We start from the raw sequence: 17,843 nt of genomic DNA, 5'->3' as shown, positions 1-17,843 counted from the left end.
TTTGGAAATTGCTCTGACGAAAAATGGTCTGTGAATAACGGCTATATAACGTCCTCTGAGAATGTTTCAATGGTTGAAATGAGAGTTTAGATTACATAACCATTGGTAGGATATAAGCATTATTGTGGAAACACATATATGTATAAGTCCGTATTCCTTGAACCAAAGTTTGCGAACTTTGTTGATCAAGAGAAACGGAATGTGGCGTGAGCCAAGTCCGCGAAGTGGCGGAAGTTCTCGACCCGAGAATTTCTGCTGGAGTTTGTGAACTCCTTCCGTGAGCTTAAGTCCGCGAACCCATTCCGCGAACTTGAGTAGGTTATATCTAAAATCGGTTGTTCTTGAACTCATGTTTATATAAACTAAGGAATGCTTTTGAAAACCGTGGTTATAAAGTTCATGAACCTATTCGAGTGAATCAAACCGTTTTTGCTTCGATTGTGTCTTGTGTAGTTACATAAGATCTAAGCAATTAAACAACTCTCTAACTAGTTCATTTGAGTCATTTGAACTAATTATGGTGAAGAATAATATGGTGGATATGAAAGTGATAATATAGCTAACCATTTGGTTAACTATTGTTGAACCAACAAATGTTAATGTTTGGGAACAACTATATAAACCCAAAATTGTACATTTCATTTGTGTGTAACAAGCTAAGTTTTCGATCCAACAGTTGAGAAATATTAGCTTGAATCTAATCAGGTTTTCATCTAACGGTGAATATTGAATACTTTGTTACCAAGCTAACATTGATTGCAAACCCTGATTTGAAAGACTATATAAAGGAGAACTCTAGCAACTGTGAAACCTAATCCCCACACCTTACGTGTGATACTAGTTGCATAGCTAGAGTCGATTCTCCTTTAACCTTTGGTTTCTTCTTCTAAACCAGGTTAACGACTTAAACACTTCATTGGGATTGTGAAGCCAGACCGATACTACTTTTCTTGTAGTTGTGTGATCTGATCTTGCATCTTCTATCGTTACGAGTATGATTGTAATAATTGGCTCGAGATTTATATCTCCAATAGGCAAGATAGAAAAGTAATCACAAACACTTCATCTCATCGTTTGTGATTCCACAATATCTTTTTTCACTGCGTTGATTAGGATTATTGTGAGGTGGTTGATAATACTAGGCTGTTCTTCGGGAATATAATTCTGGTTTATCAATTGGTTCCTGTTCACCTTGATTTATCAAAATACAGAACAAAACTCATAGGTATATTCGTGGGAGACGGATTTATCTATTACCGAAGACTTTTCTGTGTGATACAAATTTGTTTATTAAAGTCTTCGACTTTGGGTCGTAGCAACTCTTAGTTGTGGGTGAGATCATCTAAGGGAATCAAGTGCGTAGCATCCTGCTGGGATAAGAGACGTAGGAGCATAACTGTACCTTGGATCAGTGTGAGATTGATTGGGGTTCAACTACAGTCCAGACCGAAGTTATTTTTGAGTAGGCTAATGCCTATAGCGGCTTAATACAGTGTATGTTCAATCTGGACTAGGTCCCGAGGTTTTTTTGCATTTGCGGTTTCCTCGTTAACAAAATTCTGGTTTCTGTGTTATTTCTTTTCTGCATTATATTTTGTTATATAATTGAAATATCACAGGTTGTGCGTTGTTCAATCAATTAGAATATCCGACCTTTCGGTTGTTGATTTAAATTGATTGACACTTGGATATTGGTCTTTGGTACCATCCAAGTTATCTCTCTAGTATTTGATAAAGACTCACAGATTTCTATTTGCTTGAGTATATATCAAATCGAGAGATTGAGATATAAACTCTTTGATATACTTTTATCTGGATTCAATCTGACTGTCTAGTTGATTCTCTAGAAAGTATATTGGAGTTTGTCAAGCGAAATACTGGGTGTGGTTGTTACCCCCCCCCACTTTTTCAATTGGTATCAGAGCAGGAAAACACGTTTAAGACCTTACAAGTCTGTGTTTGTAGCGATCTGACTCTATGGACAAGAGTATTATCTCTGATAACGCAACATCAGTTCGGAGACTCTCGGGTGAGCTTCAAAGTCCTGAAACTTCTGAGAAAAACTCTATCTCCTGTTCCTTGACTGAATATGCATTCGACTGGGAAAAATCTCTTGATGAGAAGTTAGATGAACTATCAGATGACAGTGATTCAGAAGAAGGACAAAGTATCGATGAGGAAGTCTCTCAGTATATCAAGTTGTTTGACCATGCTTTGAAAGAAAAGAAGTCAACAACTTGCTTGAGTAAGTACATGACTCATCTTTGTCAAGAAAACAGAAAATTGAGAAAACTCTTTAAAGGATATGATGGAGGATATAATCTCCTAAAATCTATCGTTAAAGATCGTGAAGAAGATGTACGCACAAAAAGGTCTGAATGTGACAATCTTCTATGAAATCTCTTTATGTTGAAAGAAAGACTTGCAGAAGCTGAAGCAAGATATGACTTTCAACAAAAATGTTTTGATGACAAAGAACTCAGTCATTTTTCCAAAGAAAAATCCTTGGAGACTGACCTTGCAGCTGCTCTTGATAAAGTAAAATCACTGGAAGAGAGTCTGATAAGATTCAATTCTAGCTCTACAAAATTGTCTTCTATGATTGTAGCATGTAAAGAACATCGTGATACACGTGGTCTGGGCTATAAAGGTATAAACGCTCCAAAGACTAGTAAGATCAATTTTGTTAAAGTTGTTGATAATTCTTCATGTGAAAAACTTTCGCAGCTGGTGATATGGCTAAAAACAAGGATTCTACTTATTCCAAATCTACTCACACGAGAACGGTTAAGAATAATTCCTTTAACTGCTATTATTGTGGGAATAAAGGACATTCTGAGCGAAGATGTCGTTTTCGTTTGAGAAATGAAAAAATTCACAACGTGCTTGCATGGATGTCTAAAGAAGTCATCAAACCTGTTTCTGAAAAAGCGGGGGTCTAACAACACCACCCAATATTTCGCTTAGCAATCTGTATGGGCTAACTAGGAAACACTTTCTAGAGAATCAACTAGACAGTCAGACTCAATCTAGGTAAAAGTATTACAAGGATTTAATATCTCTCTCTTGTTTTGATTTACTCAAGCTAATAGAAATCAGCGAGTCCTAATCAAACACGAGGAATAACTTAGACGGTACCAAAGAACAATGTCCAAGGATCAATCAATGATAATCAACAACCACGGGTTGGATTAATCTAATTGATGATCTAAACGCACAACCTGTATTATTTCAATTATAAAGATAAACAATATAATGAGGAAATTGAAATAACACAGACACCAGAAATTTTGTTAACGAGGAAACCGCAGATGCATAAAAACCCCGGGACCTAGTCCAGATTGAATACACATTGTATTAAGCCGCTACAGACACTAGCCTACTCCAAGCTAACTTTGGACTGGATTGTAGTTGAACCCCAATCAGTCTCCCACTGATCCAAGGTACAGTTGTACTCCTATGCCTCTAATCCCAACAGGATAATGCGCACTTGATTCCCTTAGCTGATCTCACCCACAACTAAGAGTTCCTACGATCCAAAATCGCAGGCTCTAACAATAAACAAATATGTCTCACACAGACAAGTCTATCAAATGATCAATCTGTCTCCCACAGAAAAACCCTAAAGTTTTTGTTCCGTCTTTTGATAATAATGAAGGCGAACAGGAACCAATTGATAATCCGGTCTTATATTCCCGAAGAACATCCTAGATTAATCAATCACCTCACAACAATCTTAACCGTATGGTAGCGAAACAAGATGTTGCGGAATCACAAACAATGAGACGAAGAAGTTTGTGATTACTTTTATATCTTGCCTATCGGAGAAATCAAACAATCTCAAGCCAATCAATATGATTGTACTATTACGATAGAAGATGCAAGATCAGATCACACAACTACGATAAAAGTAGTATCGGCCTGGCTTCACAATCCCAATGAAGTCTTTAAGTCGTTAACCTGGTTTTAGAAGAAGAAAACTAAAGGTTAAAGGAAAACCGACTCTAGCACGCAAACTAGTATCACACGTAAGGTGTGGGGATTATTTTTGCAAAATTGCTAGATGTCCCCTTATATAGCTTTTGAAATCAGGGTTTTGCCTTAGTTACAAAGCAATCAATATTCACCGTTAGATGAAAACCTGATTTAGATTCAAGCTAATATTTCTCAACCGTTAGATCGAAAACTTAGCTTGTTATACACAAATGAACTGCATGCTTCTAGGTTTGTTAACCGTACCCAAACATGTGCATTGTTGGTTCAACAATAGTTTAACCGAAAGGTTGCCATATGAGCATTTCATACCAACCATGTTCTTCTTCACCATAACTAGCTCAAATGACTCAAATGAACTATTTAAGAGAGTTGTTCCAAGGAAATCTTATGTAACTACACAAGACACAATTGAAGCAAAGATGATTTGATTCACTCGAATGGTTTCATGAACTTTAATATCCACGGTTTGCAAAAGCATTCCTTAGTCTTTTAAGATTAAGTTCAAAAACCATCTTTAGATATATAACCTTCTCAAGTTCGCAGACTAGGTTCGCGGACTTAAGGCATCGGAAAGAGTTTAAAAACTCCAGCAGAAATTCTCGGGATGAGAACTTCACCGGTTCGCGGACTGGGTTCACGGGCTTGGCTCACGCAAGTAGTTTGTCAACTCCATCAGAAATTCTCGGGTTGGAGAACTTCGGCAGTTCGCGGACTGAATTCGCGGACTTGGCACTTGCCATACTTTCGGTTCTCTTGATCAACAAAGTTCGAGAACTTCGGTTCAAGGAATCCATTGGTTATGTAATCTAAACTCTCATTCCAATCATTGAAACATTCTTAGAAGACGTTATATAGTTGTTACACCATTCTCTTCAAAGCAATTTCCAAAGTGATTGAAACATTTGTTAGAGCATAGGTCGGTCGACCTCGCATGCGTTGCTATATCAAGCATGTTTGTCAATGTTGGTGATCAAAACTATGAGTCTTGATTTCTAGTCTACATAACTAAGTCTCGGACTAGGATAGAAAAGTGTAGTTGATCTCAAGGACTTCATGGCGATTCATCATACAACGAAGAAGATCTATACAAGGAACCGTGGAACTTCATCAACAAAAATGTATGTGGAGACTTGAACTTATCTATCACTCAAAAGTCTATCTATTATATCTCCTACTTCTTATGAGACAAAAAGTCGTATACTATATAGACTGGATCATACACATTTGAAAATTCGAGCTGAGTATTCACTACTTATCTTTTACTCGAAATCATGTTTTGGTAAATCGTTTCGCTTTGATCAAGTTTATCCTCACCTAGTGACGAAAGTCATGAAAAGTTTCAATTACTTTGAGAATTGCTCTGATGTGAAACGGTCTGTGAATAACGGCTATATAACGTCCTCTGAGAATGTCTCAGTGATTGGAATGAGAGTTTAGATTACATAACCATGTATTCCTTGATCCGAAATTTTCGAACTTTGTTGATTGAGAGAAATCGGAGGAATTGGCTTTGAAAAAGCGGGGTCTAACACCACCACCCAATATTTCTCTTAGCAATCTGTATGGACTAACTCCGAAATACATTGCTAGAGAATCAACTAGAGAGTCAGACTCAATCTAGATAAAAAGTATCTCAAAGAGTTATTATCTCAATCTCTCGATTTGATTTCTACTCAAGCTAAAATCAATAGAGACTCTTTATCAAAGAGAGATAACTTGGACGGTACCAAAGACCAATGTCCAAGGATCAATAAACTACAATCAACACCCAAAAGTTGGATTAAAGAAGTTGATGATCACGAACACACAACCTGTATTATTTCTATTATATAAAATATAATGCGGAAAAGAAATAACACAGACACCAGAAGTTTTGTTAACGAGGAAACCGCAAATGCACAAAAACCCCGGGACCTAGTACAGATTGAATACACATTGTATTAAGCCGCTACAGACACTAGCCTACTCCAAGCTAACTTCGGACTGATCTATAGTTGAACCCCTACCAATCTCCCACTGATACAACGTACAGTTGTACTCCTACGCCTCTGATCCTAGCAGGACACTGCATACTTGATTCCCTTTGCTGATCGCACCAACAACAAAGAGTTGCTGCAACCCAAAATCACAGACTTGATAATAAACGAATCTGTCTCACACAGAAAATTCTATCAAAAGAATAAATATGTCTCCCACAGATAAACCCTAGGTTTTCTTCCGTCTTTAGATATAAAATCAAGGTAACATGAACCAATTGATAATCCGGACTTATATTCCCGAAGAACAGCCTAGATTAATCAGTCATCTCTCTACAATCCTTCCTGACTACACAAGCGGATTGTCGAGGAATCACAAACAGTGAGACGAAGATGTTTGTGACTTCTTTATCTTGCCTATCGGATAACTCTCAGGATCTCAATCCAATCAATCGATTGTACTCGTACGATAGAAGATGCAAGATCAGATCACACAACTACGATAAAAGTAGTATCGGTCTGTCTTCACAATCCCAATGAAGTCTTTAAGTCGTTAACTCGAGTTTAGAGAAGAAACTCAAGAGTTAATGGAGATCGACTCTAGAGAGAGTACTAGTAGCACACAGACGTGTGGGGATTAGGTTTTCTCAATGCTAGAAGTCTCCTTTATATAGCCTTCAAATCAGGGTTTTGCCTTCGGTACAAAGCAAACTCTATTCACCGTTAGATGAAAACCTGATTTAGATTCAAGCCAATATCTCTCAACCGTTAGATCGAAAGACATAGCTTGGCATATATACTTGGTTACACGTTTACTGGGTTTGAGAAAAACCATGCCCAAACGAGTACACGTATGTTGGTTCAACATGATAACCCAAAAGGTCAACCATATGAGCATATCATATTAATCATGTTCTTCTTCACCATAACTAGTTCAATTGACTCAAATGAACTAGTTAAGAGTTGTTCAATTGCTATGAGATCTTATGTAACTGCACAAGACACAATTGAAACAAAGATGATTCGATTAGAATCGTCTCATGAACATTATATCCACGGTTTGCATAAATCATTCCTTAATAATTAATGTTTCATGTTCAGAGCACATCTTTAGATTATAACCTCTTAAGCTCACAAACAAGTTCGCGGACTTAAGTTAATCGGTTGAGTTTTCCAAACTCAACAAAAATTCTCGGGTCGAGAACTTCCGCCAGTCCGCGGACTCAGTTCGCGGACTTAGCACACAAACGAGTTTTGGAAATCCCAGAAAAAATTCTCGGTAGAGAACTTCCGTCAGTTCGCGGACTTGGCAAGCCAATTCCACAATCCTACCGATTTCTCTTGATCAACAAAGTTCGAAAACTTCGGTTCAAGGAATACATGGTTATATAATCTAAACTCTCATTTGAATCATTGAAACATTCTCAGAGAGCGATATTCAGTCGTGAAGAACAACAAACCTTTCTCGTCAGAGCAATTTCCAAAGTGATTGAAACTTTCATGACTTTCGTCACTAGGTGAAGATAAACCTGATCAAAGCGAAACGCTTTACCAACACATGATTTCGAATAAAAGATAAGCAATGAATACTCATCTCGAAATATCAAGTGTATATGATCTAGTCTATATAGCATACGACATTTGTCTCATAAGAAGTAGGAGAAGAATAGATAGACTTTCAAGTGATAGATAAGTTCAAGTCTTCACATACCTTTTTGTTGATGAAGTTTCACGATTCCTTGGTGTATATCTTCGTCGTTATCGTTGAATCACCATGAATTCCTTGAGCTCAACTACACTTTTCCTATCCTAGTCCGAGACTTATCTAATAGGCTATAAATCAAGACTTTATAGTTTTGATCACTAACATTGACAAACATGCTTGATATAGCAACGCATGCGAGGTTGACCGAGCTATGCTCTAACAATCTCCCCCTTTGTCAATTTTAGTGACAAAACTATTAATGTACATATGGAATACAAAAAGATAAACTTTAGTGGCTCCTATTCCATAGTCCAATCTTCAATGTTCCTTGAAATCTTCGTCCTTCCAAGTACTCCAATGATCCCAAAGGTTGTAAGTTTAGTATCACCGTTGTTGAAGATCCATAGCTATAACAATGAGAGAAATCGAGATTCTCGATCATTATTATACAGTGTCATAGTATTATTATGAACATCAAAGTCCAATTGCATCACGACTTTAACAATAATTCTATGGTGATATGTATCACTCCCCCTTAGTCAATACTCCATCTCGATCATGGAAACCACTCCCCCTTTCACAATGATCCGAAAACCATATGTATTTGTAGTGTGACCTACAATATTTCTCCCCCTTTTTGTCAATAAAATTGGCAAAGGTACAAGAACGGGTTCATAATGAAATTTCCACAAGAGACATTTCATGACCAAAAGAAAGGCAACATATCATCTTAATTTAGATGCAATCTTATAGCCGAAGCTAACATCATTCATCAAGGAGTTTTAAGACGCAAGATAACCCCTATAAAATTCCACAGCCGTACTCCCCGCAAGATATTACCATTAAGCACAAGTTCAAAAGAACTCTCCCCCATTTGATGTCATTCCCAAAGAAACAACAAGAACGACCTTAATTTCGAAAGTAAAGAAGGATTTTTATTTGGACACCAAAAACCATGTGAATGATTTTTTATATCCAAAACTCAACCAAAATATTCACAAGTAAACCCATGAATATTCTAATTGGAATACGCAATTAAATCAAAACCACAAAAGTGATAAATTTATATGAAAGTGCTCAACATAAGTAAACTCACAGAGCAACAGGCTACGACTAAGTTAATCATATGGAGGTTACTAACTTAACCGTTCAAGTACTCAACATAAGGAAAACCTTACGGAATACGTGACTACATTAACCAAAAGAACATGATAGTGTAGTTGTTCATATACTCAACACAAGAACTTGTGGAATATATGAAAACTCAGTTAGATTAATTACAAGAGAACCTATAATTAATCTAATCGGAATACATACAAATAACCAAACTAATCACCGAGGTAATCAATTTAATTATTTTGGGCTCAATATAAGAGATTCTGGAACCCCTACTAAGATTATCATGAAACATGATCATCTTAACCGCACATGTACTCAACATAAAAAGGAAAACTTATGGAGTAAAAAACTAAATAACCAAGGATGATTAATTTAGTTCATAACTCTCAACATATAGCATCTTACGGAACAACCAACAAAGCCAAGGAAAATCGACTTAGTTGTAAGGTGCTCAACATAAGACACATAATGGAGCCTTCACTGTAAAACATAATAAAATGGGATCAATGAATATCAATACTGGGGATAACATACAAGGATCTATTCTATCTTTGCATCATTATATGCATAACAACATAATAGACTTTATCCTTGTCACACAAAAGATTTCATCCTATTTTCCGTCAAATACATGACTGCATAGGCATAACTTTTGCATATGTCAAAAGTCCATTCGTCCTTTCATCAATACGAATATCAATTCATGAACGACTTTACTTTTGACGCAATATGGGACCTTCAAGTTCACGGACGCAAACAATACATATCCCATAAAAATATTGCAATATAACAAACCAAGAAAATACTGCAATAATCATTATCCTCCAAATATTTTTAGAATTTAATACCAATAAACCTAAAAAATAACATAAGAAGATGAAAACAAAAATATCTATGTGTAATCACAATCATTGCTATTCAAAGCACTAGTTATTCTTCCATCTAGTCATAAAGGAAGACATACTAGGTATCTAAACCTCTTGTAAATCATTTCACTTACTTTGAATATTCTTTACGTATTCCCTATATTCTTCAAGATCATCTTCGATTAGGTCAATCCTTGATTCAAGACTATCCATTTTCTCTTCAAGTCTTTTGGAAGAAACTTCAAGTTCATTTTTCAGAGCACGAACTTGATCCAAGAAGAGATCCATTTAAGGAGAGCTTATCAAACTGAGAGACAGTAGGGTTCTCATCAGAAGAAGATACATGTTTGTCATAGCATGTCTCATTATCAGAAGAGTCGAAACGAATCTTCTTTGAAGGAAACATAATCGTCCATACATCCCTTTCTTTACTTGAAAGACTAGAGGAGAACATGGTAGAGAAGATGAAATGAGAAAGTAGAAGAGGTAGTGCTTAAAAATAAACCAGGAAGTAGAAATCCCAGAAACACCCTTTTTTACCAAACCCTAACAGAAGTTAGTTACCTGAAGATATGGAGCCGTTTATGAACACGACCTGGTAGAAGCATACACAAATTATATCACAGTCCTCTTGTATATCATGATCCTTGTGTAATAGGAAGAAACGCAAGAACCATTTTTCAACAAGATTACTGAACACAAGGTCTCCAATCCAAGTTTGGACTAGGATAAATCCTGCAGAGAGAGAAACCACTCATTGTATTAGGTTTCTGCTTATCCATTTAAGAAGGAGAATTACGAAGAACTTTCCTATCCAATGTAATCACAGTTCTAAAAAACTTGACTGTTGATCTTTTCCAATCCCGCACCGTTTCTGAAAACGCCTTTTGATGAAGGGAGGACTTCCTTTCTTTTTTCGTCATACAATGGTTAGCCAGACGAGACTGTTTTTGATTTGACGTGCTAAGATGATCCTGAGATAAAATCCCCCTTTTTTCGTCACAATCAGGAGAGGTTTGTTGATCCACAGAATCATGAGAATGATTTTCAGCAAAAAGACTGAGAGCAATCATAGATTTCCTTAGGACAATAATCAAGAGTATTCATCCATGCTTTAGTTATCTCTCTTACCTCAGTTTCAGGATTTTTTGAAGAGACTTGAACACACTAAGACTAGTTTCATTAGTATGGCTCTTCTTGGTATTCTTATCCTTTGTATTGACTAACGGAGTTTCCTTTTGAGACTTTCTTTTACTACGTCTGAGGATTTTCTTAAGTTTTTGTATAAACAGAGACAACGTAGAAATAAAGCAATTCTCATTTTTCTCTTTCGTCAATTTCGGATGACAAGAATTATGATCAGGAGAGGTGGCACGATTTCCAATCAATTGGTGATCATCTCTTGCCATATATTCGCGATCGAAAATTCTAATTTTTCCGACAATTGTGTTTCGCGAAAGAGTATTAAGGTTATTTCCTTCAACGATGGCATGTCTTTTAGATTCGTATCTAGATGGCAGCGATCGGAGGATTTTCATCACAATTTACTTTTCAGGAATGGCCCTACCCAATACACATGATGCATTAACAATTTCAGACAGTTTGTGATAAAAACCGTCGAACGAATCTTCTTCTGCCATATAAAGGTCTTCCCATTCGGAATTAAGGTTTTGAAGCCTAGCTTCCTTTTCACTGGGGTTACCTTCGAATACTCTTTCTAAAGTATCCCAAGCTTCTTTATACGTAGTGCATGATGCCACATAATGTCTAAGGTTTGGGGTAATAGCATGCAGGATGACATTCAACCCGTCGGAGTTTTGCCTTGCAGCAACTAACTCGGCAGTATTGTACATACATAAATATTTTGGTACAACAACATCTCTTTCCATAACAACGGGAGTCACATAGCCATTCACAACACATATCCATGATTGGAATTCATGCAATTGAAGAAATGTGTGCATAGCAACTTTCCACCATAGATAGTTTGAGCCATCGAGGACTGGTGGTACGTTAATAGAGATAACACTTCTGTCCATAAAGTCAGATTGCTACAAACACAGACTGATGAGGTCTTTAACGTGTTTGCATGCTCTGATACCAATTGAAAAAGCGGGGGTCTAACAACACCACCCATAATTTCGCTTAGCAATCTGTATGGACTAACTCCGAAATACTTTGATAGAGAATCAACTAGACAGTCAGACTCAATCTAGATAAAAAGTAACTCAAAGAGTTATTATCTCAATCTCTCGATTTGATTTCTACTCAAGCTAAAATCAATAGGGAGTCTTTATCAAAGAGAGATAACTTGGACGGTACCAAAGACCAATGTCCAAGGATCAATCAACTACAATCAACAACCAAAAGTTGGATTAGAGAAGTTGATGATCACGAACGCACAACCTGTATTGTTTCTATTATATAAAATATAATGCGGAAAAGAAATAACACAGACACCAGAAGTTTTGTTAACGAGGAAACCGCAAATGCAGAAAAACCCCGGGACCTAGTCTAGATTGAATACACATTATATTAAGCCGCTACAGACACTAGCCTACTCCAAGCTAACTTCGGACTGATCTTTAGTTGAATCCCTACCAATCTCCCACTGATACAAGGTACAGTTGTACTCCTACGCCTCTGATCCCATCAGGACACTGCGTACTTGATTCCCTTTGCTGATCTCACCCACAACAAAGAGTTGATGTAACCCAAAATCACAGACTTGATAATAAACGAATCTGTCTCACACAGAAAAGTCTATCAAAAGAATAAATCTGTCTCCCACAGATAAACCCTAGGTTTTGTTCCGTCTTTAGATATAAAATCAAGGTAACATGAACTAATTGATAATCCGGACTTATATTCCCGAAGAACAACCTAGATTAATCAATCACCTCTCTACAATCCTTCCTGACTACACAAGCGGATTGTCGAGGAATCACAAACAGTGAGATGAAGATGTTTGCGGCTTCTTTATCTTGCCTATCGGAGAACTCTCACGATCTCAAGCCAATCAATCGATTGTACTCGTACGATAGAAGATGCAAGATCAGATCACACAACTATGATAAAAGTACTATCGGTCTGGCTTCACAATCCCAATGAAGACTTTAAGTCGTTAACTCGAGTTTAGAAAAGAAACTCAAGAGTTAATGGATATCGACTCTAGCGAGAGCACTAGTAGCACACAGATGTGTGGGGATTAGGTTTGCTCAATGCTAGAAGTCTCCTTTATATAGCCTTCAAATCAGGGTTTTGCCTTAGGTACAAAGCAAACTCTATTCACCGTTAGATGAAAACCTAATTTAGATTCAAGCCAATATCTCTCAACCGTTAGATCAAAAGACATAGCTTGTCATACACGCTTGGGTACACGTTTACTGCGTTTGAGAAAAACCATGCCCAAACGAGTACACATATGTTGGTTCAACATGATAACCCAAAAGGTCAACCATATGAGCATCTCATATTAATCATGTTCTTCTTCACCATAACTAGTTCAATTGACTCAAATGAACTAGTTAAAAGTTGTTCAATTGCTATGAGATGTTATGTAACTACACAAGACACAATTGAAACAAAGATGATTCGATTAGAATCGGCTCATGAACATTATAGCCACGGTTTGCATAAAACATTCCTTAATAATTAATGTTTCATGTTCAGAGCACATCTTTAGATCATAACCTCTTAAGCTCACAAACAATTTCGCGGACTTAAGTTAATCGGTTGAGTTTTTCAAACCCAACAGAAATTCTCGGGTCAAGAACTTCCGCCAGTTCGCGGACTGGGTTCGCGGACTTTGCAAACAAATGAGTTTTGGAAATCCCAGCAGAAATTCTCGGTCGAGAACTTCCGTCAGTTCTCAGACTTGAAAAGCCAATTCCACAATCCTACCGATTTCTCTTGATCAACAAAGTTCGAAAACTTCGGTTCAAGGAATACATGGTTATATATTCTAAACTCTCATTTCAATCATTGAAACATTTTCAGAGGGCGATATTCAGTCGTGAAGAACAATAGACCTTTCTCATCAGAGTAATTTCCAAAGTGATTGAAACTTTCATGACTTTCGTCACTAGGTGAAGATAAACCTGATCAAAGCGAAACGCTTTACCAACACATGATTTCGAGTAAAAGATAAGCAATGAATACTCAACTCGAAATATCAAGTGTATATGATCTAGTCTATATAGCATACGACTTTTGTCTCATAAGAAGTAGGAGAAGAATAGATAGACTTTCGAGTGATAGATAAGTTCAAGTCTTCACATACCTTTTTGTTGATGAAGTTCAACGGTTCCTTGGTGTAGATCTTCGTCGTTATCGTTGAATCACCATGAAGTCCTTGATCTCAACTACACTTTTCCTATCCTAGTCCGAGACTTAGCTAATAGGATAGAAATCAAGACTTTATAGTTTTGATCACTAACATTGACAAACATGCTTGATATAGAAACTCATGTGAGGTTGACCGAGCTATGCTCTAACAGGCTTTTCCAAGTCCGCGAACTGACGGAAGTTCTCTTACAGAGAATTTCTTCTGGGATTTTCCAGAAACTCGTTTGCGTGTTTAGTCCGCGAACTGGCAGAAGTCTCCTTGCCGAGATTTTCTGCTGAGTTTCGAAAACTCTGCAGTTGCCTTAAGTCCGCGAACTTGTTTGTGAGCTTAAGTGGTTATTATCTAAAGATGTGCTCTGAACATGAAACTTAAATTACTAAGGAATGCTTTATGCAAACCGTGTCTATAAGGTTCATGATCCGATTTATCGAATCGAATCATCTTTGTTTCAATTGTGTCTTGTTTAGTTAGATAAGATCTCATAGCAATTGAAAAACTCTCTAACTAGTTCATTTGGGTCAATTGAACTAGTTATGGTGAAGAAGAACTAGGTTAATATGAAATGCTCATATGGTTAACCTTTTGGGTTACTATGTTGAACCAACATACACATACACGTTTGGGCATGGTTTTCACAAACCCAGTAAACGTCTACCCAAGTGTGTGTGACAAGCTAAGTTTTCGATCTAACGGTTGAGAAATATTAGCTTGAATCTAAATCAGGTTTTCATCTAACGGTGAATATGGATTACTTTGTAACTAAGGCAAAACCCTGATTTGAAGGCTATATAAAGGATACATCTATAATTGTGCAAAACTAATCCCCACACGTCTGTGTGATACTAGTGCGCTCGCTAGAGTCGATTCTCCTTTAACCTTTGGTTTTATTCTCTAAAACCAGGTTAGCGACTTAAAGACTTCATTGGGATTGTGAAGCCAGACCGATACTACTTTTATCGTAGTTGTGTGATCTGATCTTGCATCTTCTATCAGACGAGTACAATATTTGATTGCCTTGAGATCGTGAGAGTTCTCCGATAGGCAAGATAAAGAAGTCACAAACATCTTCGCCTCACTGCTTGTGATTCCTCGACAAACTTCTTGTGTAGTCAAGAAGGATTGTTGAGAGGTGATTGATTAATCTAGGCTGTTCTTCGGGAATATAAGACCGGATTATCAATTGGTTCCTGTTCACCTTGATTTTATATCTTAAGACGGAACAAAACCTAGGGATTTTCTGTGGGAGACAGATTTATCCTTTGATAGACTTTTCTGTGTGAGACAGATTTGTTTATTATCAAGTCTGCGATTTTGGGTTGCAGAAACTCTTAGTTGTGGGTGAGATCAGCTAAGGGAATCAAGTGCGCAGTATCCTACTGGGATCAGAGGCGTAGGAGTACAACTGTACCTTGGATCGGTGGGAGACTGATTGGGGTTCAACTATAGTCCAGTCTGAAGTTAGATTGGAGTAGGCTAGTGTCTGAAGCGGCTTAATATAATATTTATTCAATCTGGACTAGGTCCCGGGGTTTTTCTGCATTTGCAGTTTCCTCGTTAACAAAACTTCTGGTGTCTGTGTTATTTCTCTTCCGCATTATATTTTATATAATTAAAATAATACAGATTGTGCGTTAAAGATCATCAATTGGAAATCCAACCTTTGATTGTTGATTGATATTGATTGATCCTTGGACATTGGTCTTTGGTACCGTCCAAGTTATCTCTCTTTGATAAAGACTCGCAGATTTCCATTTGCTTGAGTAAAGATCAAATCGAGAGATTGAGATATAAACTCTTTGATATATCTTTTTATTGATTGAGTCTAACTGTCTAGTTGATTCTCATAAAAATTATATTGGAGTTTGTCCATACAAATTCCTAAGCGAAATATTGGGTGGTGTTGTTAGACCCCCGCTTTTTCAATTGGTATCAGAGCAGGCAAACACGTTTAAGACCTAACAAGTCCGTGTTTGTAGAGATCTGACTCTATGGACAAGAGTATTATCTCTGATAACGCAACATCAGTACAGGATTGCTCAGATAAGGTTTAAAGATCTGAAACCACTGAGGAAAACTCCTTCACGTCTCCTTCAGCCGAATCTGCATTCAACTGGAGAAAATCTCTTGATGAATAGTTGGATGATCTCTCGGATGATAGTGATTCAGAAGAAGGACAGAGTCTTGATGAAGAAGTTTCTCAATACATCAAGTTGTTTAATCGTGAATTAAAAGAAACAAGGACAACTGCTTGCTCGAGAAAGTACATGGGTCCTCTCTGTCAAGAAAACAGAAAGTTGAGAAAACTCTTCAAAGGTTATGATGGTGGATACAAACTGTTACAGTCTACCGTTAAAGATCATGAAGAAGAGGTTCGCTCAAAAAAATCTGAATGTGATAATCTTCTTTGTAACCTCTGTATGTTAAAAGAGAGACTTGCCGAAACTGAAGAAAGATGTGAATCTCAACAGAAATGTTTCAACGACAAAGAATGCAGTCTTCTTACCGAAGAGAAATCCTTGGAAACCAAACTCACTACTACTCTTAATAAGGTAAAATCACTGGAAGAGAATCTAAATAGGTTCGGTTCTAGCTCTACAAAACTGTCTTCTATGCTGGGAGCCTGTAAAGAACATCGTGACAAAAGTGGTCTGGGATATAAAGGAATAGACGCTCCTAACAGTGGTAAGATTAAGTTTGTTAAAGATGTTAATAATTCTCCATGTGAAGAACCTGTGTCAGCTTGCAAAAACAAGGATTCTACTTCTTTTATACCATCTCAAAAGAGAACTACTGAACGTAAGTCCTTCAACTGCTATTACTGCGGAAACAAAGGACACTCTGAGCGAATGTGTCGTCTTTGGATAAGGAATGAAAAACTTCACAACATTCTTACTTGGATGTCTAAAGAAGTTGTTAAACTTATATTACAGATTGGAATCAACCTTGCTCGGCCTCAAGGGGTATACTGTGATAAGGCTTTTCCTAATCATGTTTTCAAACTGAAGGATGCCTACAACAGTGGAAGGAAAAGCAGCAAAAGTGTGACAGGTGTTGTAAATCAGTATGGAAGGAGAAAAAGGAACATGAGAAAGAAAAACAAGTTAAGTTCCTCTAATCTTCTCAAAAAGGACTGTGAATTCAAGTCTTCCAACTCAGATTTTCTACACGTCAACAATAGGGTGTCTGATCTGAAGATCTGTATAAATAACCTAAGACGGAATATTAAGAAAACATGGAATGATGCTAACACAGGTACTTCTAAATATTCTCTTGATAATGCTTCTTCAACTATACCAGGTAGCTTGATAAATACCGATGAAAAGGAAAAAGAAGAATTAAATAATGATGAGCAAGATGCTCATCTTATTACACCCTGACATGTTCATGGTGCAACTCTTTTAATTATGATTAGTTAAAAAGGGATGCTCATGATTCTCAGGATTTTCATCTTGACAAAGCTCTCAGGATTGTACTGCATTCGATATTGTTTTATTCCGTTTGCTCCTCAACATCTATTTCTTTTTATTTTTTGGGCTTCTTTGGTCTATCTTAGGCCCGTTTCTCCAGTACACGCACCAACCCTCACGAACCACATGTTTCCTAGGGTTTGATGGAATTCCTTATATATATAATGTGTTCCATAAGTGCAAAAAGATTTTCTAAAAGTCTTTTTGGTTCACAATGGAGGGAAGCAACAAGGTTGATGATGTTGAGATTTGTCCTATTGTTATCTCGTGCTTTCATGCTCTTGATCATGAAAACGAAGAAAAAATACCAGTTCAGATTTCTTCACAACTGGTGGGAAATCTTCTTGGAAACTTTAAGGTCGTTCG

This window comes from Papaver somniferum, unplaced genomic scaffold (genome assembly GCF_003573695.1).
Source record: "Papaver somniferum cultivar HN1 unplaced genomic scaffold, ASM357369v1 unplaced-scaffold_18, whole genome shotgun sequence".
Classification (NCBI taxonomy): domain Eukaryota; kingdom Viridiplantae; phylum Streptophyta; class Magnoliopsida; order Ranunculales; family Papaveraceae; genus Papaver; species Papaver somniferum.
Note: the sequence above shows the minus strand (reverse complement) of the source record.